Source organism: Drosophila miranda (assembly GCF_003369915.1).
Source record: "Drosophila miranda strain MSH22 chromosome Y unlocalized genomic scaffold, D.miranda_PacBio2.1 Contig_Y1_pilon, whole genome shotgun sequence".
Lineage (NCBI taxonomy): Eukaryota > Metazoa > Arthropoda > Insecta > Diptera > Drosophilidae > Drosophila > Drosophila miranda.
Genome location: NW_022881603.1, coordinates 8,510,789 through 8,535,232, shown reverse-complemented (window position 1 = coordinate 8,535,232; position 24,444 = coordinate 8,510,789). Strand labels below are relative to the sequence as shown.

The following is a 24,444-nucleotide window of genomic DNA, read 5'->3' as shown; positions in this document are numbered from 1 at the left end:
TGCATCGCTGCTTCCATGTCCTGGAGCAGCTGGTCAAAGAATTTTGCGAAGATCTGCAAGGACCGGATGCGGTCGAGATCATTGAGGTGCTGGCCACGGCTCTCCGGTCCGAGAAGATGACCAAGCTGTTCTTCGAGCATAACCTCTTCGACCTTATTGTCGAGCACCTGAAGGACCAAATCGATATCCTGTCCCTTGAGCTGCGCTGCACCATCATATCCATCTTCGCGGAAACTGCGAAGTACGTGCAGTATCTGGTGAGGATGCACACTGCCGAGATCACGGACATGTTCCTCGGCTGCCTCATGGAGAACGACCCGGCACCGGCCACCTTCGTGATCCTCGGGCTCAACCGCATGGCCGATAATCCGGACGCACTGCGTCGAATTGTGACTGAGTTTGATGAGGGGGCTCTGCAGAAGCTAGTGTCCATTTTCCAGTCCCCGGAGGTGATCATCAAGACCCGGGAGCAGGCAGCCGAGTTTATCAATCGCCTCCTGACCGGAGCCTATCGCGACACGGCTGGAGAGTGTAGCGCTTGTAGCAGGGAATGCTGAGTTTTTTGTGGCGCCATCTAGTGCTCAGAGTGGCAGGCGAACGACAGGTCAAGGGAAAACCAAAAAGATTGTAACAGGTCAAAACGTCAGGCTATCTCTGTTGAAAATGCATCCAGGGACCTGTTAGAGGATTTGCCGCCAGAACGTTGGCGTCCCTATTGGCTATTCCCTCATGAAAGTCAATTGAGTCGGTTGCGTATCGGTCCGACGGAAAGGAAAACCAAGAATTTAGTGAAGAGAAAAACTCTAGGGAATCTAAATATCTAAATCCAAGATTCGACTGCGAGATTCTTGGTTGAAGGCGAGTGGGCTATTCAGTCGTCAGAAGCCGTATAGCGCTGAGTCCGGTTGGGGTAAGTGCTGCGGGAAGAGAAGAGAAGGGCTAAAGGAGAATAAAGAGTTGTCCCATTTGTAGTCTTGGCGCTTAGTAAATCGAGTTAATCAGTGCGGATTCGATCGTCCAAGGAAGCCAGCCAGCAAACAACAACAGCCGCAAGCCTAACAAAGTGGCGTTTAAACCTTTGGGATTGTCTGGAAAGCGGTCAGCCATCGGAGAAGCGAGCGTGGAAGCAGAGGGAGAAGACATTTGGGGAACGCTCGGTCCCCCAAGCGGCTAGCTTCCCGAGGCGTTGGCGTCGGCACTTTAGTAGTCGAGCGCGACGCGGCAGATAAGGAGGGCCCGTCCCTTGGTCGCGAGCAGATCGGCGGAGAGAAAGTGTTAATCTAGCACCGTCGGAGATTGGCCGTTTGGCCTTTTTCTTTGCTTTCGCGTACCTTTCACCTGCAGAAGCAGGGGAAAGAATTTGAGCTGTTCCCGTTCGCCCAGGAGGTGGAAAGGAAACATAGATAACCGTCGGGAGAAAGAGAATAGAAAAAAAAGAGGAAGCAACGGATTGACGGAGTAATTGTATTCGTGTTTGTAAATGTGTAATTAATTATGATTTCTGTGCGGAGTTAATTAGGAGAGATTTAGATTTGATTCCGGTAGTGGCTTCTCGTGACTCTCGCCAATCTGCAAATATGATTTCCCCCAACCTTGTGCCCATTTAAGTGTTCTTCGACCACAGCAGCTTTAGGTATTCATCGAGGAAAGCGCTTTCGCCGATGGAGCCATAAACTGGAGAAAAGGTATGAGTGGACTTAAATTCTATTATTAATAAATACAACTTGAAACAAGGGAACTAGGGCCGGTCGGTGAGTGAGAGGGAGAAGTGCCCACTCGAATTGGTTTCGTAACATTACGGAGTCAGCAAGCAAGTTAGTTTGTCCATTTCGGACTTATTTAGTATATCGTTTGTATGACACATAGCCAAGTATTTGTAGGAATTTTATACATATATTTCATTTAGCTGCTCTTTTAATGTGGGTGATTATATTATGGTATTTGCGGGTAATGTTAGTGTTTTAGCCAGTAAGTGAATAAACTTTATAATGTACTAATCTACCGCTTTGCTTTCGCTGGCAAATTCCCCATGTAGGACGCCCCGGACAAAGGGGCCATTCCGTCATTAAATCGAACGGTTTGGAATGGCCAGGGTAGGGTGGGCGACACGACCTCGACAACACCAGAGGCGGAGTTGAGATACCTTTCCAGCACACATCCACAATTCTATTCATGGATAAACAGTGTCTCCCTGTTAAGCATTTTCGTCGTGACACGCTACTTCATTCGCGGTATAATGCGTATAGGCCACCAGCAGGAGGGGGGCAAGAACATCACTCCAATAGCCGACGAGCAGAGGCAGGAAACCCAAAGCGTGTGCTTCCCTTCGCTGAATGACAGCTAGCCTGGCAGGATTTATATACACAGACGTGCGTAGATGACACGTTACATTTATGAATCATAGATATAGTATTATAACTAAAAATTGGCGCCCAACGTGGGGCCACACCTATTCAGGTGTGACACCATCAACACTGTGACATCCTTTTTTTTTGTCTTTAAAACTTCCCGATTCAGCATAGACGGCATTGACCAAAATTGTTTCTCTGGAAGTGGTCATTGCTCAAGAATATCTTCTTTTCTCAACACCAAGTAGAGGGCTTGTCAGACGATTCGGAAAACAGAAGCAGAAGTTTTGACTTTTCATCCGGCCACGTCTGAGGAGCGTTTCGAAAAGTGCATAGGTCTTAATAATACCCTACTTTTTCTGAGGCAGGAGTCTTAAACATGGTCTTTCGGGCGCATAGGACTGCAGAGTGAATCTTGTTTACTTACGGAACCCTGCCCACGGCTGAAGGACTGTGCGGAAGGCTTAGCCATTGCTGCTGATGAGCTTTAGCGCGTTGGACATACTCGGATTAATCTTGATTATAGAATTCCGTTGGCCACGAGTGAAATCAGAAGCAGCATGCTCATTGCAAGTGTAGAGTGCCGAGCCGAGATGTTTGGACGACAGCGGCGCGAATCAAAGCAGCAGCTGGCCACGGCTCGCGCCTGGAGTTGTTGTTGGTTTTGATTAGACAGCGACAAGTGCAAGGCGTCTGCGCGCGTACACATTCTTTTCATTTTCTTGTGTGCTTAGGAATTGGGGTCTCAATTAGCATAGGGTCCGTTTCGCATGGGGATTAGCTATGCGTAAGGCAAAAATTTTTATGACTTTATTTTATCGTATCATATTCTTTGCGTTCAATTCTTGTGGTTTACATTCCATGTGTGTTATTTGGTAGGGCTGTTGATTTGCTAGCTCTCTCGCTGTACAAGGGAAGCGAGACTTGTGTGGGAAAACTTTGGCTTCGGCTCCTACATTGAAAACAAAGTGCAGCCACGAGTTTCACAAAACTTGTATTGAGTCACATGTCAAGACCCATACTAATTGTCCCACATGCAAGACGCTATGCGTCGATAGAAGTACTCCTCTTAATACCAGGTCCCAGGCCAGGCAAAACGATGCAGCAGCCATAACCGCTGAAAGAGTTAGTAGCATGGTTACACAGGCCATCAGCACGATGCAAAACGAGGTGGTAGCCCAGCTCACGGACAAAATGGCTCAAATCATTCAGTCCAGCATAGCAGCACATTTCCAAGAGACTGGCAATAGCATTCCTCAAGGGAATAGACGTGGGGAAGCGGATAATCCGGTCCAACAAAATAGGGACAGAGAAGGGGAGGAAACATTCCGACAGGGACTGAATAGTCAGTATTCAGCACAGTTTCCGAGCTACGACCGTCCAAGCAGTGCAGTCTCAGATCTGAGTCAGCGACCGGACAAAGTCGCCCATATCCTCAATAGTTGGAAATTACGTTTTAATGGGACCCAAGAAGGATTGAGCATTGATACTTTTCTCTATAGTGTAGAGGCTTTGACGCATCAGACTCTCGAGGGAAATTTTCCAGTTCTGTGCAGTAACGCCAGTCTGCTTTTTGACGGAAAGGCCAGAGATTTTTATTGGCGTTACCACAAAACTTCCGGACCGATGAGATGGGACCGGTTATGCCAAGCCCTAAGAAAGCAGTTTAGGGATTCTCGAACCGATGTGGATATCAGAGAAGCGATAAGGGACAGGAAGCAAAAAGAAAAAGAAAATTTCGATTCCTTCCACGACGCCCTGATACAGCTGATGGATGATTTGGAAACTCCCATGTCAGAGAAAGCGATTGTGGAAACTTTACGGCGCAATTTGCGACCTGAAATTAGACATGAGCTCCTGAATGTCCAAATCGACTCCGTAGAACGCTTGAGAGAAGTCTGTCGTAGAAGGGAGGGTTTTCTCGACGACGTTAGGCGGAATCATGGGTACCAGAAATTGATTCCTTTCCGGAAACAGGTTGCGGAATTGGTAGAGGAAGCCCAATTAGAGGAGGCCTCCGAATTCTCGGATGTAGAAGAAGAGGACGAGGTGGCAGCCATGGCACTGATTTGCTGGAACTGCCGAAAGGAGGGGCATCGCTACCACGATTGCGATAGCAAAAGGAAAATTTTTTGCTTTGGGTGCGGAGCACCTAATAAATATAAGCCGTCGTGTAGCAAATGCCAAAAAAACGGCAAAGTGAACACCCAGCCTCGCCAGCCGGTCAGTGTTCAGCGCAAGCAGTCGAGTGCAGAGGCGAAATCCCAGTAGGGATACTTAAAACTACCGCCCAGCTTCCGTCTGAGAAATCAGAATCCGACATACACCAAGCTTTAGTCTGGCCACAACTAGTCCATGCCAGATCCCATTCGCTTTTCACCAACGACCAACCCAGTAATAAGCCCCTCACAAGGAGTGCAAGAAGGATGAGAGCGTTCCGGCAGGCGGCGAAAGCGATAAATTGCATTCGTTACAAGCAGAAGGACAAGCGTCCATATGCGGAAGTTCGCCTGTTGGATCAAACGGTCCTTGGTCTATTGGACACCGGAGCAGCTATGAGTGTTATAGGCGGAAAGTTAGCAGAGCGCGTAATCCAAAGCCGAATTCCTTTTAAGAGAGGAGTTGTAAATGCTTCCACTGCGGATGGACGGAGGCAAGAGGTAGTGGGACGACTGCGGACACCGGTGCAGTATAAGGGTGCAGTGAAGGACCTTGAGCTGCACATTATTCCATCGCTCAGCCAGGACTTGTATTTAGGGATCGACTTTTGGTCAAGTTTCGATTTATTACCACCCAGCATGTCGCTGGCAGAGATAGTTCATGAACCGCAGAACCTCAGCCGAGGGGAAATGGACCAGTTGCAAGCGACCATCAATTTATTTCCTTCGTTTTCCGTTTCCGGTCTAGGAAAGACGGCTCTGCTTTCGCATTCAATTGATGTAGGTGATGCAAAAGCCGTGAAGCAGAGACACTTCCCTGTATCTCCTGCGGTAGAGAAATTGTTATATGCGGAGATAGATCGGATGCTCAGCTTAGGGGTGATAGAGGAATCCGATAGTGCGTGGTCATCACCGGTAGTATTGGTGCAGAAGCCAGGAAAGGTGAGGCTATGTTTAGATAGTAGGAAAGTTAACGCGGTGACCAAAAAAGACGCGTATCCGTTACCACAAATTGATGGGATTCTAGGACGTCTTCCTAAGGCGTTGTTTATTTCGAGCCTGGATCTTAAGGATGCCTATTGGCAAGTTCCCTTAGAGCCGAGCTCACGCGATAAAACAGCGTTCACGGTTCCGGGGAAACCTCTCTACCAGTATAAGGTAATGCCTTTTGGTCTCACTAATGCTTCGCAGATTATGACAAGGCTGATGGACAAGGTAATTCCGGCCAGTTTAAGAAATGAAGTTTTTGTGTACCTGGACGACCTTTTGATTGTGTCGGACAGTTTTGAGTCACATCGGAGGGTGTTGAGTGAAGTGGCAAGTTACATTAAAGCGGCAGGGTTAACGCTGAATGTGGAGAAAGGCAAGTTTTGCATGAAGTCAGAGCGGTATTTGGGGCATATAGTAGGCGAAGGGGTGATTCGTACAGATCCGGATAAGATTTCGGCCATGTCCGATTTTCCTTTGCCAAAATCCCTAAAGTCTCTGCGTCGCTTCCTAGGTATGGTAGGCTGGTACAGGAAGTTTATAAGCAACTTCGCATCGGTAGCCGCGCCTCTCACGGACTTGCTCAAACCCAGACAGAAATTTTCAATGACTCCAGAGGGTCAGGAGGCTTTTGAAAAGTTGAAGGAGATGCTTTGCTCAGCGCCAGTTTTGCGTAGTCCTGATTTTAGCAAACCATTCTATGTTCACTGCGACGCTAGCAAGACAGGCGTTGGGGGAGTGCTGGTGCAGAAGATGCCGGAGGGGGACGAATATCCGATTGCTTTTGGATCGAAAAAACTCAACAAAGCCCAAAAGAATTTTTCTGTCACCGAACAAGAATGTCTGGCCGCAATAGTTTGCATAAATAGGTTCAGAGCTTATATCGAGGGTCATGAATTTACTGTAATCACTGATCACGCCTCTTTAAAGTGGCTCATGTCACAAACTGACTTACACTCACGTCTAGCCCGATGGGCATTAAAGCTGCAGAGTTTCTCGTTTAAAATCGAGCATCGTAGCGGCAGGCTTAATGTGGTTCCGGATGCTCTTTTTCGCGTAAATGAGGAGGAAGTGGCGACTCTAGACGCGAGCAATGGGTTGTTGGTGGATTTGGAATCGCCAGAATTCAAGGCAGAAGATTACGTGGAGATCGTAGAAAGGGTTAGGGCCAATATTGATAAGTTGCCAGATCTCAAAATTGTAGATAACTTGTTGTATCGTAGGTCAGATCACGCAACAGGAGAGGTGCTACATGATGTGTTCATTTGGAAACTCTGGATTCCTCAAGGGTTAGTGGTTGACGTTTTGCGTAACGCGCACGACAATCCACTGGCTTCCTATGGAGGCATTCACAAAACCCTAGAAAGGATACGGCGGTATTATTACTGGCCTGGTTTGGTTGCCGATGTGAAGAAGTATATCCAGGCTTGTGATGTCTGCAAGACTACCAAGGCCCCCAATACAATCCAGAGACCGAAGATTGGAATTGCGCCCGAGTCACAACGTTTCTTCCAGAAATTATATGTAGATTTCCTGGGGCCATATCCCCGTTCAAGAAGTGGACATATAGGCATCTTTATCGTCCTCGATCACTATTCTAAATATGTGTTTCTTAAGGCAGTGAAGAAGTTGACCGCGGACGTGGTAGTCAAATACATGCAGCAAGATCTTTTTCATGCTTTCGGGGTTCCGGAGACAATAGTATCCGACAATGGCACACAATTTAAGTCTGAGGCATTCCAAAAGCTACTCCGGGAATATAAAGTTTCGCACACTCTCACGGCCCTGTACGCACCCCAAGCTAATGCTTCCGAACGTGTAAATCGCTCGGTGATTGCAGCAATCCGATCTTATGTGCGCGAGGATCAGAAGGACTGGGACGAGCACCTCAGCAGCATTTGCTGCGCATTGCGTTCGGCGGTGCATGCAAGTCTGAATGCAACTCCTTATTATATGGTGTTCGAACAGCATTTCATCACTTCCGGGGCAACATACAAGCTTCTGAGAGCATTGCGGGTGATGGACGACAGGTCAGCAGTTTTCTCGCGGGAGGATTCATTAGACTTGGTTCGAAGCAAGGCTCTAGAAGTCATGAAAAAACAGAACGATAAGAATGGACGGCAGTATAACTTACGGTCGAGAGACATATCCTACAATGTCGGCCAGGAGGTGTTCCGAAGAAATTTCAGGCAGAGCAATTTTCAGTCAGGGTACAGCGCGAAGTTGGGTCCGGCCTTTCTGAAGGCCAGGGTCAAAAAGAAGATAGGGCAGGCCTACTATGAGTTAGAGGATTTGCAGGGTCGTTACGTAGGACGGTTTCACGCGAAAGATCTTCGTCAGTAAACCAACTGCTTCAAGCTGTCCTGTTATCATTCTTGGGAGTGTAACCCCCAAGCCTGATCTTTCGGGCGGGCTTTTGTAGCGCTTGTAGCAGGGAATGCTGAGTTTTTTGTGGCGCCATCTAGTGCTCAGAGTGGCAGGCGAACGACAGGTCAAGGGAAAACCAAAAAGACGGTAACAGGTCAAAACGTCAGGCTATCTCTGTTGAAAATGCATCCAGGGTCCTGTTAGAGGCTTTGCCGCCAGAACTTTGGCGTCCCTATCGGCTATTCCCTCGTGAAAGTCAATTGAGTCGGTTGCGTATCGGTCCGACGGAAAGGAAAACCAAGAATTTAGTGAAGAGAAAAACTCTAGGGAATCTAAATATCTAAATCCAAGATTCGACTGCGAGATTCTTGGTTGAAGGCGAGTGGGCTATTCAGTCGTCAGAAGCCGTATAGCGCTGAGTCCGGTTGGGGTAAGTGCTGCGGGAAGAGAAGAGAATGGCTAAAGGAGAATAAAGAGTTGTCCCATTTGTAGTCTTGGCGCTTAGTAAATCGAGTTAATCAGTGCGGATTCGATCGTCCAAGGAAGCCAGCCAGCAAACAACAACAGCCGCAAGCCTAACAAAGTGGCGTTTAAACCTTTGGGATTGTCTGGAAAGCGCTCAGCCATCGGAGAAGCGAGCGTGGAAGCAGAGGGAGAAGACATTTGGGGAACGCTCGGTCCCCCAAGCGGCTAGCTTCCCGAGGCGTTGGCGTCGGCACTTTAGTAGTCGAGCGCGACGCGGCAGATAAGGAGGGCCCGTCCCTTGGTCGCGAGCAGATCGGCGGAGAGAAAGTGTTAATCTAGCACCGTCGGAGATTGGCCGTTTGGCCTTTTTCTTTGCTTTCGCGTACCTTTCACCTGCAGAAGCAGGGGAAAGAATTTGAGCTGTTCCCGTTCGCCCATGAGGTGGAAAGGAAACATAGATAACCGTCGGGAGAAAGAGAATAGAAAAAAAAGAGGAAGCAACGGATTGACGGAGTAATTGTATTCGTGTTTGTAAATGTGTAATTAATTATGATTTCTGTGCGGAGCTAATTAGGAGAGATTTACATTTGATTCCGGTAGTGGCTTCTCGGGACTCTCGCCGATCTGCAAATATGGTTTCCCCCAACCTTGTGCCCATTTAAGTGTTCTTCCACCACAGCAGCTTTAGGTATTCATCGAGGAAAGCGCTTTCGCCGATGGAGCCATAAACTGGAGAAAAGGTATGAGTGGACTTAAATTCTATTATTAATAAATACAACTTGAAACAAGGGAACTAGGGCCGGTCGGTGAGTGAGAGGGAGAAGTGCCCACTCGAATTGGTTTCGTAACATTACGGAGTCAGCAAGCAAGTTAGTTTGTCCATTTCGGACTTATTTAGTATATCGTTTGTATGACACATAGCCAAGTATTTGTAGGAATTTTATATATATATTTCATTTAGCTGCTCTTTTAATGTGGGTGATTATATTATGGTTTTTGCGGGTAATGTTAGTGTTTTAGCCAGTAAGTGAATAAACTTTATAATGTATTAATCTACCGCTTTGCTTTCGCTGGCAAATTCCCCATGTAGGACGCCCCGGACAAAGGGGCCATTCCGTCATTAAATCAAACGGTTTGGAATGGCCATGGTAGGGTGGGCGACACGACCTCGACAACACCAGAGGCGGAGTTGAGATACCTTTCCAGCACACATCCACAATTCTATTCATGGATAAACAGTGTCTCCCTGTTAAGCATTTTCGTCGTGACACACTACTTCATTCGCGGTATAATGCGTATAGGCCACCAGCAGGAGGGGGGGCAAGAACATCACTCCAATAGCCGACGAGCAGAGGCAGGAAACCCAAAGCGTGTGCTTCCCTTCGCTGAATGACAGCTAGCCTGGCAGGATTTATATACACAGACGTGCGTAGATGACACGTTACAAGAGCTGACGGACTTGGACATTCCAGGCGTCCTCACCACCACCATTCAGCAGGGCCTGCCTACTCTCTCCATTGATTTGATCCTCTCTCTGCTGGTAATCGTCGAGAGTTTGGCCCAGAACGAGGAGTACCGAACAGTCCTGGGCCAGCATCGTCCGCTCACCGAGCAAATTGCTCAACTTTTGATGGTAATGGCAGTCTCAGGAAGCACTCTCATTCTGTGGTGTCTTGGCATCTATAACGCATTTTTCACCCACTTCCACAGCACTTCCACTTCAAATTTTATAAATTTTAATATTGCCATATCGAATGTATCAATTTTAAAACCTTAATATATCGATATATCGGAATAATAATAATAAGGAGCGGTGAAATATTTGCGTACTCTTCCTTCTTGGAATATAATAGGCAATTGGGTCTGTGATTTGGTAAGCACTTACAGTCTAGATATTTCTATTAATCTAATCGTCGAAAAAAATATCGCACCGAAAATAAAACACATGCAAAGCGTTGCTCTCCTGGCTGGCTCATAATGAGCCAGATAACCTGGGATTTAGTTTTCTGCGATACGTTTGATGTATGAAATGGCACATCCTTATAATATAAGGTCCCATATCGATATATCGATAAAATATCAACAAACATGCAAGCGACTGTTGGCGGAGCATTTGGAACACCAGCGTAGATTAAATAGAAGCTGGTGGCTTGAACCATGTGCCGAGTGCTCCTCACGCTCGCCTACTTCCTCCTGACCATCTCGTCCATTGTGTTTACGGCCTGCGTCAACAATGGTGAGTGTGTGTGCTCCTTGGAGCGATGTGACCTTGTTCACCAGCAGCCGCAGAAGAGAAAAATCAATAATCTTTAAAATTCCTGCATTCCCGGACAGTCACGGGCACGATTCTCAGTGCCGAAAGTGGTTAAGATAGGCACTGAAACTTGCGTTGCAGTTGGTGCTATAGCCGATGCTTCAGCCTGTGGATCAGATGCGTTTGTCAGGGTTTGTTCGGTCGCAGATTTTTCAGGATTTGTGACTGACACCTGCTCTGACTGCACTACATTTTCAGATGCCACAGTCGCAGTGTCGCACTCCTCGTCGCTTTCCAGATCGTCGCGCGCCTCACGTGATGGTGGATTAAAGCTACCGTCGAGCATCGTCTTAAAGACTTTAATGTTCTTGACCAAACGCGGCTCTAGTTCGCTCTGAAAACCGAACCAAACGAATGATACAGCGCTTCCGCAATGGATATTCAGAAAATGTTCTCACCGTGATCAGTTTGTCTGCCATCTCCAACATTTCAGTCTTGACTTCCTGTCCGTTGAGCACGTTAATAGTGAGGTTGGTGAGCTCTTTGGCCAGCAGGCGACACATTTCCCTGCGCTCGGTGAAATAGTTCTGTATGTAGTGCAGGAAGCTCAGAGCGATCCTGTTGTGTATGTTGCTCTTCGGGGAGCTGGCTTCCTGAATCGTCAAATCGATGAAGAACTTGACCACGTAATCGGGCTGAACGGCGTTCAGCGGCGCGTCGAAGCTGCAGTTCATGACGGTCCACAGAGTGGGCAGAAGGCAGGGTTGCAGAAGCGCCTGCTTCTTGAGGCGGACAAGGATTGGCGTTGGGATTGAAGTAGCGTTTGAGCAGCTGCTCGAGCACCTCGGGCCGATCGTCGATGTGACCGCGCAGGACCAAGCGACAAAGGCCTCGCACTATGGCCAGGCTCACGCCCTTGTCGACCACCATTTCCATATAGCGGCCCATCGCCATAATGATGTCGACGCTATGCTCGCTGTTCTGCACTGTCTGATCGCCATCCTCCTCCCCGTCGTATGTATCCTGCACGGTATAGAGCTGGCGGCGATTGGACGTCTTAGACCCCAGCCCCCTAGCACCTATCTTCCGGCTCAACTTGTCGACATAGTCGATGCCAGAGAAGACAGCTGACAGAGGTCTCGCACAGACGGACCTCCTTGCTATTGTAGAACTGATGGTATACAACCCGGAACACCGTCTCGGTGTATGCCTCATAGAACATACTGTAGGCGTTGCCGCATTTGATGGCCCATTCGAAGATGTCCACATCCGAGGAGTGGAGATGGCGGCAAATGAAGTCCTTGTACAGCTTACATATGCTGGGAGTGAGCTTCTGGACATGCGGAGAGGCCACCATATAGTATGAGGTGAACAGGCCTTTCAGGACACGCTCCTGGTTGGAGAGCTTCGGACGGGCGGGCATGTCCAGAAAGCCGTGCTTCACCAGCAGCGGTTTGATCAGCTCCGTGTACTCCTCTGTGACAGCCATCTTCTCCTTATTCACGGACTGAGCCTGTATATACTCCTTCTGGCGCCCAAAGTTATCCTCCTGTTCCTCCAGCTCTAAGATCTTCACCTTCAACGAGGATATCTTCATCTTCGAGGGCGTGTCCAAGTCGTCCAGCAACTTACTGATCAGATTGCGATCGTGCACTAGCTCATTCTGCTTGGTATTAAGGTCACACGTCTCGTAGATGATCTCAATAAAGAACTTCATCCGGTCATTGAGGTCGGTGATCAGCTTCTCCATGCAACGCACGAGCACGCGGACGATCTTGTGGTCGAGCAGACAGTCCTTTAATAGATTTTTGATCAACGTCTTCATATTGCTACGCCCAATCTCGTCGCCCAGGTCGTACGAGTCCAGGATTTCCACCAGCGAGAGCAGCATGTTCTGGAACTCTATCTGGGCGAACTTGTCCATGTCCGGTTTCTGGCTCTCACAGAACCTACAATGGATAGCAATCACTTACTGTTTGGATTTCGTTTGGGTCTCATTCAACTCACTTGTTCACATAGGTGCAGAAGACACTCAGTTCGGGCAGCACCTGGTCGCTTTCGTCCGCCTGCGTGCTCTCCAGATAGTCGCCGAGGCACTGCCAATAGAGCAACAGCTCCACGTTGAGACATTCCAGCGGTACACATCGATGCAGCTCACAGTCGTCACCGAGGGGCAGTTGTGCCATCAGTTGCTGATTGTCGGTCTGCTCAAAGATTTCACGAAACATTTGCTTGGTCACGCTCCGGAAACGCATCAGCTAATCCTCGCTGGAGTCCAGCTTGAGGGCCGCTATCAGAGCCACATAGTTCTGTTGGTAGGAGTCGATCCAGGCCTTAAGCATGATGTTTACCACCGTCTTTTTAACGTTGGCCGAGCTGTCGTTCAGACCTTGCTCCAGGAGGGTCAGGCGCTGCGCCACCCTGTAGGCGCGCACTGGATAGTTGCACATGTTGACGTACGTATGGCGGCGCACCTTCTCGTCCACGTCCCACAGACGCTGCAGTATGTAGGGCACCTTGATGTAGTTGCGGCCCATGCAGGTGATAATGCACTGGCGCGCGCTGGACAAGGGATCCGCAGACAGATGGAACTGATAGGCGCAGACAACTGGATCGACGGGATTGTCCGGAATCTGGAGACGCTGCATGGCCAGGACTGCTTGCTTGCGCACACCGGCCGACACGTCCTTCACGCGCTCCAGCATAGTCTCGAGAATCTCGTCGCACTGCTTGTCGTCGAGTGCCGCATTGGGTCCCAGTTTCTCAAGTATCAGATTCACAAAGTAGCAAATCCGATAGCGAACGTGCGGACTGCTGGAATATGTCTGGGAAAAACAAACAAACAAAAGCATTCAATTGAATCTCAATGGTAAAGTACAGTAGACCCTTACAGTCAACAGCCAGTGGAATGTTTCAGTCATCATGGGGTGCGTCTTCTCCGACTCGAAGCTGGTCACGAATTTCGCGCAAAAGGACAGGGCCTTGTTACCGTTCTCGTTGCTCTCCTCCGCCTCGAGTACAGTCTTCAGCACATTGATGAATGTGTTCAGACTCTTGGTGGCCCATCTGCAAGGCAATTGACAATTCATAGTTGGATTGGACGAGTTCTAATCGGCTGAGCCAGCTGGCTAGCCAGCGGGTCCCAGTGACGCTGTTCCTTACCCTCGAGTACAGTTGCTGCAGCTCCTTTTCGTAGCGCTTGTGGAGGGACTCCTTGAGTTCCGCGTGACGCATTATTGTGTACATAGATTCCGCGCCTCCTCTGCATTGTTCCCGGATGGGAACGGAGGTCGGATCACTGATCTCCATTTCGTTTTCCTTTTCGGCCGAAACGGCATTGTTGTTCTTGGTCGCCTCCCTTTTTGATGCGGCTGCTGCCGCCGCTTTGGATTTTGGCTTCGCTTTTGCCTTTGGTTTGGGCATTTCGTGATTTGTTTTGCTTTTACTAACTAAATACTGCTCGATTACTTTATACTGTACAATTTGTAAAATTTTCGTGAGTGTACGATGGAACACAAACAAGCGTAGCGTTGTTGCTCATTCTTCTTTTTCACCCCCATTCGCTTGTTAATTTCAAAAAGAACGCTACGCGTGCGGTAATATTAGTGCATTTTAGACTGATGCTAGGGATGTTACATATATATCGATACATATCGCATCGTTAATCTGATTCCTCTTTCCAACCTATTCGCTTGTGAATTTAAAAAAATTAACAAAAAATGGGTATTTCAATTTATACTTTTGTTTACTTTCTAATGATACTGTTTAAAAATGAAAGAAAGAAAGTGATCTGTGAGAAAAATGTAGTACACAAACAAATTTCGTTACAACACGGCAGCAAAATATTCAACAAAAATGTCTAAAGTAACTGTTCGGGCCAGCCGCTGAAGAATAACCGTAACTTTAACATTATTATTGTATGAGCAGAGAGAGCCGCCTATGTTGTAAAACGTTGACGTTCTGCAGAGCTGCTGCGCTCTCCCGCTAAAGGGGCTCTCTGCCGCCGCCACTTCGGCAACTACTTTGATCTGCTGCCGCCACTTCGGCAATCACTTTGATCTAACGCCGTCGTCTATAGTTTAGTTCTATGCTAACCCCTCTGCGCATTGGTTGCATATCGGTCTCGCATAAAGTTTATCTGGCAATAGCAAGCAATCGGCTTCCGCTAAGCCACCAAGATTAAATACGAATTATAAAGTTTAACCCAAAATCTCTTTTCATTTTTGAAACACATAGGTGCCAAAAAAGCTTGGCATCTCAAACAGTAACGAAGAAAGTTTACGAAGCTCGCTCCATTTACCCGGACCGCACAAAGTCCGAGAAGTCATTCACCGAGGTTAATGTCCTCGTCAAGACTTTGGACACGGCGCTGCTGCTGCTCAGCTCCAAGGAGGAATGCGTCCTGTTGACCGTCTTCAGTCACATAATGGACTTTACGCGGCGCCAGGACGAGAATGTACTGGAGCTGAAGGAGCATAAAATGGTGGAAGTGCTAATGGAGAAGAAAATCGTCATTGATTCGGAGAACGTTATCATCCGACGCTTCGCCTTGTACCTCATGAACGCCTTAGTGGACAACACGGACATGAACACGCTCGAGCCCGAGACGACTGAAGGCATCCTGGAGGTGGCCTATAGTTTCTACCTGCAGGAAACTGACGATTTCTGCATAGAATATCTCTCGCACCTGCTAAACATGTGTCTGCGTGATCCCAAAGTGGCCCAGGGAATTGTGGAGAACTTTGAGCTCTTGCAAAAGTTCAAGGCAGTGATTGCCACCTCCGAGAATCCCGACACCATTCATAGCTCCATCGAGGCCGGGAGATTCGGCTTGCGGCCCTGAAAGTCTTGAAGACCCTCCTGGTGGACACCAGCGACCAGAGTGTGTTTGAGCCGCTGCATCGCTGCTTCCATGTCCTGGAGCAGCTGGTCAAAGAATTTTGCGAAGATCTGCAAGGTCCGGATGCGGTCGAGATCATTGAGGTGCTGGCCACGGCTCTCCGGTCCGAGAAGATGACCAAGCTGTTCTTCGAGCATAACCTCTTCGACCTTATTGTCGAGCACCTGAAGGACCAAATCGATATCCTGTCCCTTGAGCTGCGATGCACCATCATATCCATCTTCGCGGAAACTGCGAAGTACGTGCAGTATCTGGTGAGGATGCACACTGCCGAGATCACGGACATGTTCCTCGGCTGCCTCATGGAGAACGACCCGGCACCGGCCACCTTCGTGATCCTCGGGCTCAACCGCATGGCCGATAATCCGGACGCACTGCGTCGAATTGTGACCGAGTTTGATGAGGGGGCTCTGCAGAAGCTAGTGTCCATTTTCCAGTCCCCGGAGGTGATCATCAAGACCCGGGAGCAGGCAGCCGAGTTTATCAATCGCCTCCTGACCGGAGCCTATCGCGACACGGCTGGAGAGTGTAGCGCTTGTAGCAGGGAATGCTGAGTTTTTTGTGGCGCCATCTAGTGCTCAGAGTGGCAGGCGAACGACAGGTCAAGGGAAAACCAAAAAGACGGTAACAGGTCAAAACGTCAGGCTATCTCTGTTGAAAATGCATCCAGGGACCTGTTAGAGGATTTGCCCCCAGAACGTTGGCGTCCCTATCGGCTATTCCCTCGTGAAAGTCAATTGAGTCGGTTGCGTATCGGTCCGACGGAAAGGAAAACCAAGAATTTAGTGAAGAGAAAAACTCTAGGGAATCTAAATATCTAAATCCAAGATTCGACTGCGAGATTCTTGGTTGAAGGCGAGTGGGCTATTCAGTCGTCAGAAGCCGTATAGCGCTGAGTCCGGTTGGGGTAAGTGCTGCGGGAAGAGAAGAGAAGGGCTAAAGGAGAATAAAGAGTTGTCCCATTTGTAGTCTTGGCGCTTAGTAAATCGAGTTAATCAGTGCGGATTCGATCGTCCAAGGAAGCCAGCCAGCAAACAACAACAGCCGCAAGCCTAACAAAGTGGCGTTTAAACCTTTGGGATTGTCTGGAAAGCGGTCAGCCATCGGAGAAGCGAGCGTGGAAGCAGAGGGAGAAGACATTTGGGGAACGCTCGGTCCCCCCAAGCGGCTAGCTTCCCGAGGCGTTGGCGTCGGCACTTTAGTAGTCGAGCGCGACGCGGCAGATAAGGAGGGCCCGTCCCTTGGTCGCGAGCAGATCGGCGGAGAGAAAGTGTTAATCTAGCACCGTCGGAGATTGGCCGTTTGGCCTTTTTCTTTGCTTTCGCGTACCTTTCACCTGCAGAAGCAGGGGAAAGAATTTGAGCTGTTCCCGTTCGCCCAGGAGGTGGAAAGGAAACATAGATAACCGTCGGGAGAAAGAGAATAGAAAAAAAAGAGGAAGCAACGGATTGACGGAGTAATTGTATTCGTGTTTGTAAATGTGTAATTAATTATGATTTCTGTGCGGAGTTAATTAGGAGAGATTTAGATTTGATTCCGGTAGTGGCTTCTCGTGACTCTCGCCGATCTGCAAATATGATTTCCCCCAACCTTGTGCCCATTTAAGTGTTCTTCCACCACAGCAGCTTTAGGTATTCATCGAGGAAAGCGCTTTCGCCGATGGAGCCATAAACTGGAGAAAAGGTATGAGTGGACTTAAATTCTATTATTAATAAATACAACTTGAAACAAGGGAACTAGGGCCGGTCGGTGAGTGAGAGGGAGAAGTGCCCACTCGAATTGGTTTCGTAACATTACGGAGTCAGCAAGCAAGTTAGTTTGTCCATTTCGGACTTATTTAGTATATCGTTTGTATGTCACATAGCCAAGTATTTGTAGGAATTTTATACATATGTATATTTCATTTAGCTGCTCTTTTAATGTGGTTGATTATATTCTGGTATTTGCGGGTAATGTTACTGTTTTAGCCAGTAAGTGAATAAACTTTATAATGTATTAATCTACCGCTTTGCTTTCGCTGGCAAATTCCCCATGTAGGACGCCCCGGACAAAGGGGCCATTCCGTCATTAAATCGAACGGTTTGGAATGGCCATGGTAGGGTGGGCGACACGACCTCGACAACACCAGAGGCGGAGTTGAGATACCTTTCCAGCACACATCCACAATTCTATTCAGGGATAAACAGTGTCTCCCGGTTAAGCATTTTCGTCGTGACACGCTACTTCATTCGCGGTATAATGCGTATAGGCCACCAGCAGGAGGGGGGGCAAGAACATCACTCCAATAGCCGACGAGCAGAGGCTGGAAACCCAAAGCGTGTGCTTCCCTTCGCTGAATGACAGCTAGCCTGGCAGGATTTATATACACAGACGTGCGTAGATGACACGTTACATTTATGAATCATAGATATAGTATTATAACTAAAAATTGGCGCCCAACGTGTAGCCACACCTTTTCAGGTGTAACACCATCAACACTGTGACATCCTTTTTTTTTGTCTTTAAAACTTCCCGATTCAGCATAGACGGCATTGACCAAAATTGTTTCTCTGGAAGTGGTCATTGCTCAAGAATATCTTCTTTTCTCAACACCAAGTAGAGGGCTTGTCAGACGATTCGGAAAACGGAAGCAGAAGTTTTGACTTTTCATCCGGCCACGTCTGAGGAGCGTTTCGAAAAGTGCATCGATCTTAATAATACCCTACTTTTTCTGAGGCAGGAGTCTTAAACATGGTCTTTCGGGCGCATAGGACTGCAGAGGGAATCTCGTTTACTTACGGAACCCTGCCCACGGCTGAAGGACTGTGCGGAAGGCTTAGCCATTGCTGCTGATGAGCTTTAGCGCGTTGGACATACTCGGATTAATCTTGATTATAGAATTCCGTTGGCCACGAGTGAAATCAGAAGCAGCATGCTCATTTCAAGTGTAGAGTGCCGAGCCGAGATGTTTGGACGACAGCGGCGCGAATCAAAGCAGCAGCTGGCCACGGCTCGCGCCTGCAGTTGTTGTTGGTTTTGATTAGACAGCGACAAGTGCAAGGCGTCTGCGCGCGTACACATTCTTTTCATTTTCTTTTGTGCTTAGGAATTGGGGTCTCAATTAGCATAGGGTCCGTTTCGCATGGGGATTAGCTATGCGTAAGGCAAAAATTTTTATGACTTTGCGTTCAATTCTTGTGGTTTACATTCCATGTGTGTTATTTGGTAGGGCTGTTGATTTGCTAGCTCTCTCGCTGTACAAGGGAAGCGAGACTTGAGAACAGCTGTGCCGTTTGCTGGGCCATTGACCCTAAGTTGGCAACGGAGGAAGCTATGAATTATAACACGAGGAATCAGTTCTCTTTGCAATTTGAGTTCACGTACAATTACTTACTATTTTTGAATTTTTAGGTCATCTTAGGTTTGCTAGCATAAGTTATCTGATTTTTAACTAGAATAATTAATTTAGTTTTACTATTAACACATTTTTAACTTTGGTTTTGTCTGCGTTTGATAAGTAAGTGTTTAGGTTTTGTCGCGTAGTTTTTGTGGGACATATTTTTGTCAGGACAGTTAGCAATTAAGTTTGATTTATTTTTTTACAATGGAGAACCCCGATAACGAGCCTGAACCGGCTCCGGCGCCAAAATGCCAGTTGTGTGGGAAAACTTTGGCTTCGGCTCCTACATTGAAAACAAAGTGCAGCCACGAGTTTCACAAAACTTGTATTGAGTCACATGTCAAGACCCATACTACCTGTCCCACATGCAAGACGCTATGCGTCGATAGAAGTACTCCTCATAATACCAGGTCCCAGGCCAGGCAAAACGATGCAGCAGCCATAACCGCTGAAAGAGTTAGTAGCATGGTTACACAGGCCATCAGCACGATGCAAAACGAGGTGGTAGCCCAGCTCACGGACAAAATGGCTCAAATCATTCAGTCCAGCATAGCAGCACATTTCCAAGAGACTGGCAATAGCATTCCTCAAGGGAATAGACGTGGGGAAGCGGATAATCCGGTCCAACAAAATAGGGACAGAGAAGGGGAGGAAACATTCCGACAGGGACTGAATAGTCAGTATTCAGCACAGTTTCCGAGCTACGACCGTCCAAGCAGTGCAGTCTCAGATCTGAGTCAGCGACCGGACAAAGTCGCCCATATCCTCAATAGTTGGAAATTACGTTTTAATGGGACCCAAGAAGGATTGAGCATTGATAATTTTCTCTATAGGGTAGAGGCTTTGACGCATCAGACTCTCGAGGGAAATTTTCCAGTTCTGTGCAGTAACGCCAGTCTGCTTTTTGACGGAAAGGCCAGAGATTTTTATTGGCGTTACCACAAAACTTCCGGACCGATGAGATGGGACCGGTTATGCCAAGCCCTAAGAAAGCAGTTTAGGGATTCTCGAACCGATGTGGATATCAGAGAAGCGATAAGGGACAGGAAGCAAAAAGAAAAAGAAAATTTCGATTCCTTCCACGACGCCCTGATACAGCTGATGGATGATTTGGAAACTCCCATGTCAGAGAAAGCGATTGTGGAAACTTTACGGCGCAATTTGCGACCTGAAATTAGACATGAGCTCCTGAATGTCCAAATCGACTCCGTAGAACGCTTGAGAGAAGTCTGTCGTAGAAGGGAGGGTTTTCTCGACGCCGTTAGGCGGAATCATGGGTACCAGAAATTGATTCCTTTCCGGAAACAGGTTGCGGAATTGGTAGAGGAAGCCCAATTAGAGGAGGCCTCCGAATTCTCGGATGTAGAAGAAGAGGACGAGGTGGCAGCCATGGCACTGATTTGCTGGAACTGCCGAAAGGAGGGGCATCGCTACCACGATTGCGATAGCAAAAGGAAAATTTTTTGCTTTGGGTGCGGAGCACCTAATAAATATAAGCCTCGCCAGCCGGTCAGTGTTCAGCGCAAGCAGTCGAGTGCAGAGGCGAAATCCCAGTAGGGATACTTAAAACTACCGCCCAGCTTCCGTCTGAGAAATCAGAATCCGACATACACCAAGCTTTAGTCTGGCCACAACTAGTCCATGCCAGATCCCATTCGCTTTTCACCAACGACCAACCCAGTAATAAGCCCCTCACAAGGAGTGCAAGAAGGATGAGAGCGTTCCGGCAGGCGGCGAAAGCGATAAATTGCATTCGTTACAAGCAGAAGGACAAGCGTCCATATGCGGAAGTTCGCCTGTTGGATCAAACGGTCCTTGGTCTATTGGACACCGGAGCAGCTATGAGTGTTATAGGCGGAAAGTTAGCAGAGCGCGTAATCCAAAGCCGAATTCCTTTTAAGAGAGGAGTTGTAAATGCTTCCACTGCGGATGGACGGAGGCAAGAGGTAGTGGGACGACTGCGGACACCGGTGCAGTATAAGGGTGCAGTGAAGGACCTTGAGCTGCACATTATTCCATCGCTCAGCCAGGACTTGTATTTAGGGATCGACTTTTGGTCAAGTTTCGATTTATTACCACCCAGCATGTCGCTGGCAGAGATAGTTCATGAACCGCAGAACCTCAGCCGAGGGGAAATGGACCAGTTGCAAGCGACCATCAATTTATTTCCTTCGTTTTCCGTTTCCGGTCTAGGAAAGACGGCTCTGCTTTCGCATTCAATTGATGTAGGTGATGCAAAAGCCGTGAAGCAGAGACACTTCCCTGTATCTCCTGCGGTAGAGAAATTGTTATATGCGGAGATAGATCGGATGCTCAGCTTAGGGGTGATAGAGGAATCCGATAGTGCGTGGTCATCACCGGTAGTATTGGTGCAGAAGCCAGGAAAGGTGAGGCTATGTTTAGATAGTAGGAAAGTTAACGCGGTGACCAAAAAAGACGCGTATCCGTTACCACAAATTGATGGGATTCTAGGACGTCTTCCTAAGGCGTTGTTTATTTCGAGCCTGGATCTTAAGGATGCCTATTGGCAAGTTCCCTTAGAGCCGAGCTCACGCGATAAAACAGCGTTCACGGTTCCGGGGAAACCTCTCTACCAGTATAAGGTAATGCCTTTTGGTCTCACTAATGCTTCGCAGATTATGACAAGGCTGATGGACAAGGTAATTCCGGCCAGTTTAAGAAATGAAGTTTTTGTGTACCTGGACGACCTTTTGATTGTGTCGGACAGTTTTGAGTCACATCGGAGGGTGTTGAGTGAAGTGGCAAGTTACATTAAAGCGGCAGGGTTAACGCTGAATGTGGAGAAAAGCAAGTTTTGCATGAAGTCAGTGCGGTATTTGGGGCATATAGTAGGCGAAGGGGTGATTCGTACAGATCCGGATAAGATTTCGGCCATGTCCGATTTTCCTTTGCCAAAATCCTTAAAGTCTCTGCGTCGCTTCCTAGGTATGGTAGGCTGGTACAGGAAGTTTATAAGCAACTTCGCATCGGTAGCCGCGCCTCTCACGGACTTGCTCAAACCCAGACAGAAATTTTCAATGACTCCAGAGGGTCAGGAGGCTTTTGAAAAGTTGAAGGAGATGCTTTGCTCAGCGCCAGTTTTGCGTAGTCCTGATTTTAGCAAACCATTCTATTTTCACTGCGACGCTAGCAAGACAGGCGTTGGGGGAGTGCTGGTGCAGAAGATGCCGGAGGGGGACGAATATCCGATTGCTTTTGGATCGAAAAAACTCAACAAAGCCCAAAAGAATTATTCGGTCACCGAACAAGAATGTCTGGCCGCAATAGTTTGCATAAATAGGTTCAGAGCTTATATCGAGGGTCGTGAATTTACTGTAATCACTGATCACGCCTCTTTAAAGTGGCTCATGTCACAAACTGACTTACACTCACGTCTAGCCCGATGGGCATTAAAGCTGCAGAGTTTCTCGTTTAAAATCGAGCATCGTAGCGGCAGGCTTAATGTGGTTCCGGATGCTCTTTTTCGCGTAAATTGGTAGTTATTGGCGACTCTAGACGCGAGCAATGGGTTGTTGGTGGATTTGGAATCGCCAGAATTCAAGGCAGAAGATTACGTGGAGATCGTAGAAAGGGTTAGGGCCAATATTGATAAGTTGCCAGATCTCAAAATTGTAGATAACTTGTATCGTAGGTCAGATCACGCAACAGGAGAGGTGCTACATGATGTGTTCATTTGGAAACTCTGGATTCCTCAAGGGTTAGTGGTTGACGTTTTGCGTAACGCGCACGACAATCCACTGGCTTCCTATGGAGGCATTCACAAAACCCTAGAAAGGATACGGCGGTATTATTACTGGCCTGGTTTGGGTGCCGATGTGAAGAAGTATATCCAGGCTTGTGATGTCTGCAAGACTACCAAGGCCCCCAATACAATCCAGAGACCGAAGATGTAATGTGTCATCTACGCACGTCTGTGTATATAAATCCTGCCAGGCTAGCTGTCATTCAGCGAAGGGAAGCACACGCTTTGGGTTTCCGGCCTCTGCTCGTCGGCTATTGCAGTGATGTTCTTGCCCCCCTCCTGCTGGTGGCCTATACGCATTATACCGCGAATGAAGTAGCGTGTCACGACGAAAATGCTTAACCGGGAGACACTGTTTATCCCTGAATAGAATTGTGGATGTGTGCTGGAAAGGTATCTCAACTCCGCCTCTGGTGTTGTCGAGGTCGTGTCGCCCACCCTACCATGGCCATTCCAAACCGTTCGATTTAATGACGGAATGGCCCCTTTGTCCGGGGCGTCCTACATGGGGAATTTGCCAGCGAAAGCAAAGCGGTAGATTAATACATTATAAAGTTTATTCACTTACTGGCTAAAACACTAACATTACCCGCAAATACCATAATATAATCACCCACATTAAAAGAGTAGCTAAATGAAATATATGTATAAAATTCCTACAAATACTTGGCTATGTGTCATACAAACGATATACTAAATAAGTCCGAAATGGACAAACTAACTTGCTTGCTGACTCCGTAATGTTACGAAACCAATTCGAGTGGGCACTTCTCCCTCTCACTCACCGACCGGCCCTAGTTCCCTTGTTTCAAGTTGTATTTATTAATAATAGAATTTAAGTCCACTCACACCTTTTCTCCAGTTTATGGCTCCATCGGCGAAAGCGCTTTCCTTGATGAATACCTAAAGCTGCTGTGGTGGAAGAACACTTAAATGGGCACAAGGTTGGGGGAAATCATATTTGCAGATCGGCGAGAGTCACGAGAAGCCACTACCGGAATCAAATCTAAATCTCTCCTAATTAACTCCGCACAGAAATCATAATTAATTACACATTTACAAACACGAATACAATTACTCCGTCAATCCGTTGCTTCCTCTTTTTTTTCTATTCTCTTTCTCCCGACGGTTATCTATGTTTCCTTTCCACCTCCTGGGCGAACGGGAACAGCTCAAATTCTTTCCCCTGCTTCTGCAGGTGAAAGGTACGCGAAAGCAAAGAAAAAGGCCAAACGGCCAATCTCCGACGGTGCTAGATTAACACTTTCTCTCCGCCGATCTGCTCGCGACCAAGGGACGGGCCCTCCTTATCTGCCGCGTCGCGCTCGACTACTAAAGTGCCGACGCCAACGCCTCGGGAAGCTAGCCGCTTGGGGGACCGAGCGCTCCCCAAATGTCTTCTCCCTCTGCTTCCACGCTCGCTTCTCCGATGGCTGAGCGCTTTCCAGACAATCCCAAAGGTTTAAACGCCACTTTGTTAGGCTTGCGGCTGCTGTTGTTTGCTGGCTGGCTTCCTTGGACGATCGAATCCGCACTGCTTAACTCGATTTACTAAGCGCCAAGACTACAAATGGGACAACTCTTTATTCTCCTTTAGCCCTTCTCTTCTCTTCCCGCAGCACTTACCCCAACCGGACTCAGCGCTATACGGCTTCTGACGACTGAATAGCCCACTCGCCTTCAACCAAGAATCTCGCAGTCGAATCTTGGATTTAGATATTTAGATTCCCTAGAGTTTTTCTCTTCACTAAATTCTTGGTTTTCCTTTCCGTCGGACCGATACGCAACCGACTCAATTGACTTTCACGAGGGAATAGCCGAT

The 24,444-nt window shown here is 47.9% G+C and overlaps 1 protein-coding gene and 1 pseudogene across 1 annotated transcript in view; one reads left to right on the top strand and one right to left on the bottom strand.

Moving 5' to 3' along the window:
* Positions 1-24,444, top strand: part of LOC117189681 — a 96,370-nt gene that overhangs the window by 53,769 nt on the left and 18,157 nt on the right. The window lies entirely within an intron of this gene.
* LOC117189688 lies at positions 10,146-14,207 on the bottom strand (annotated as a pseudogene).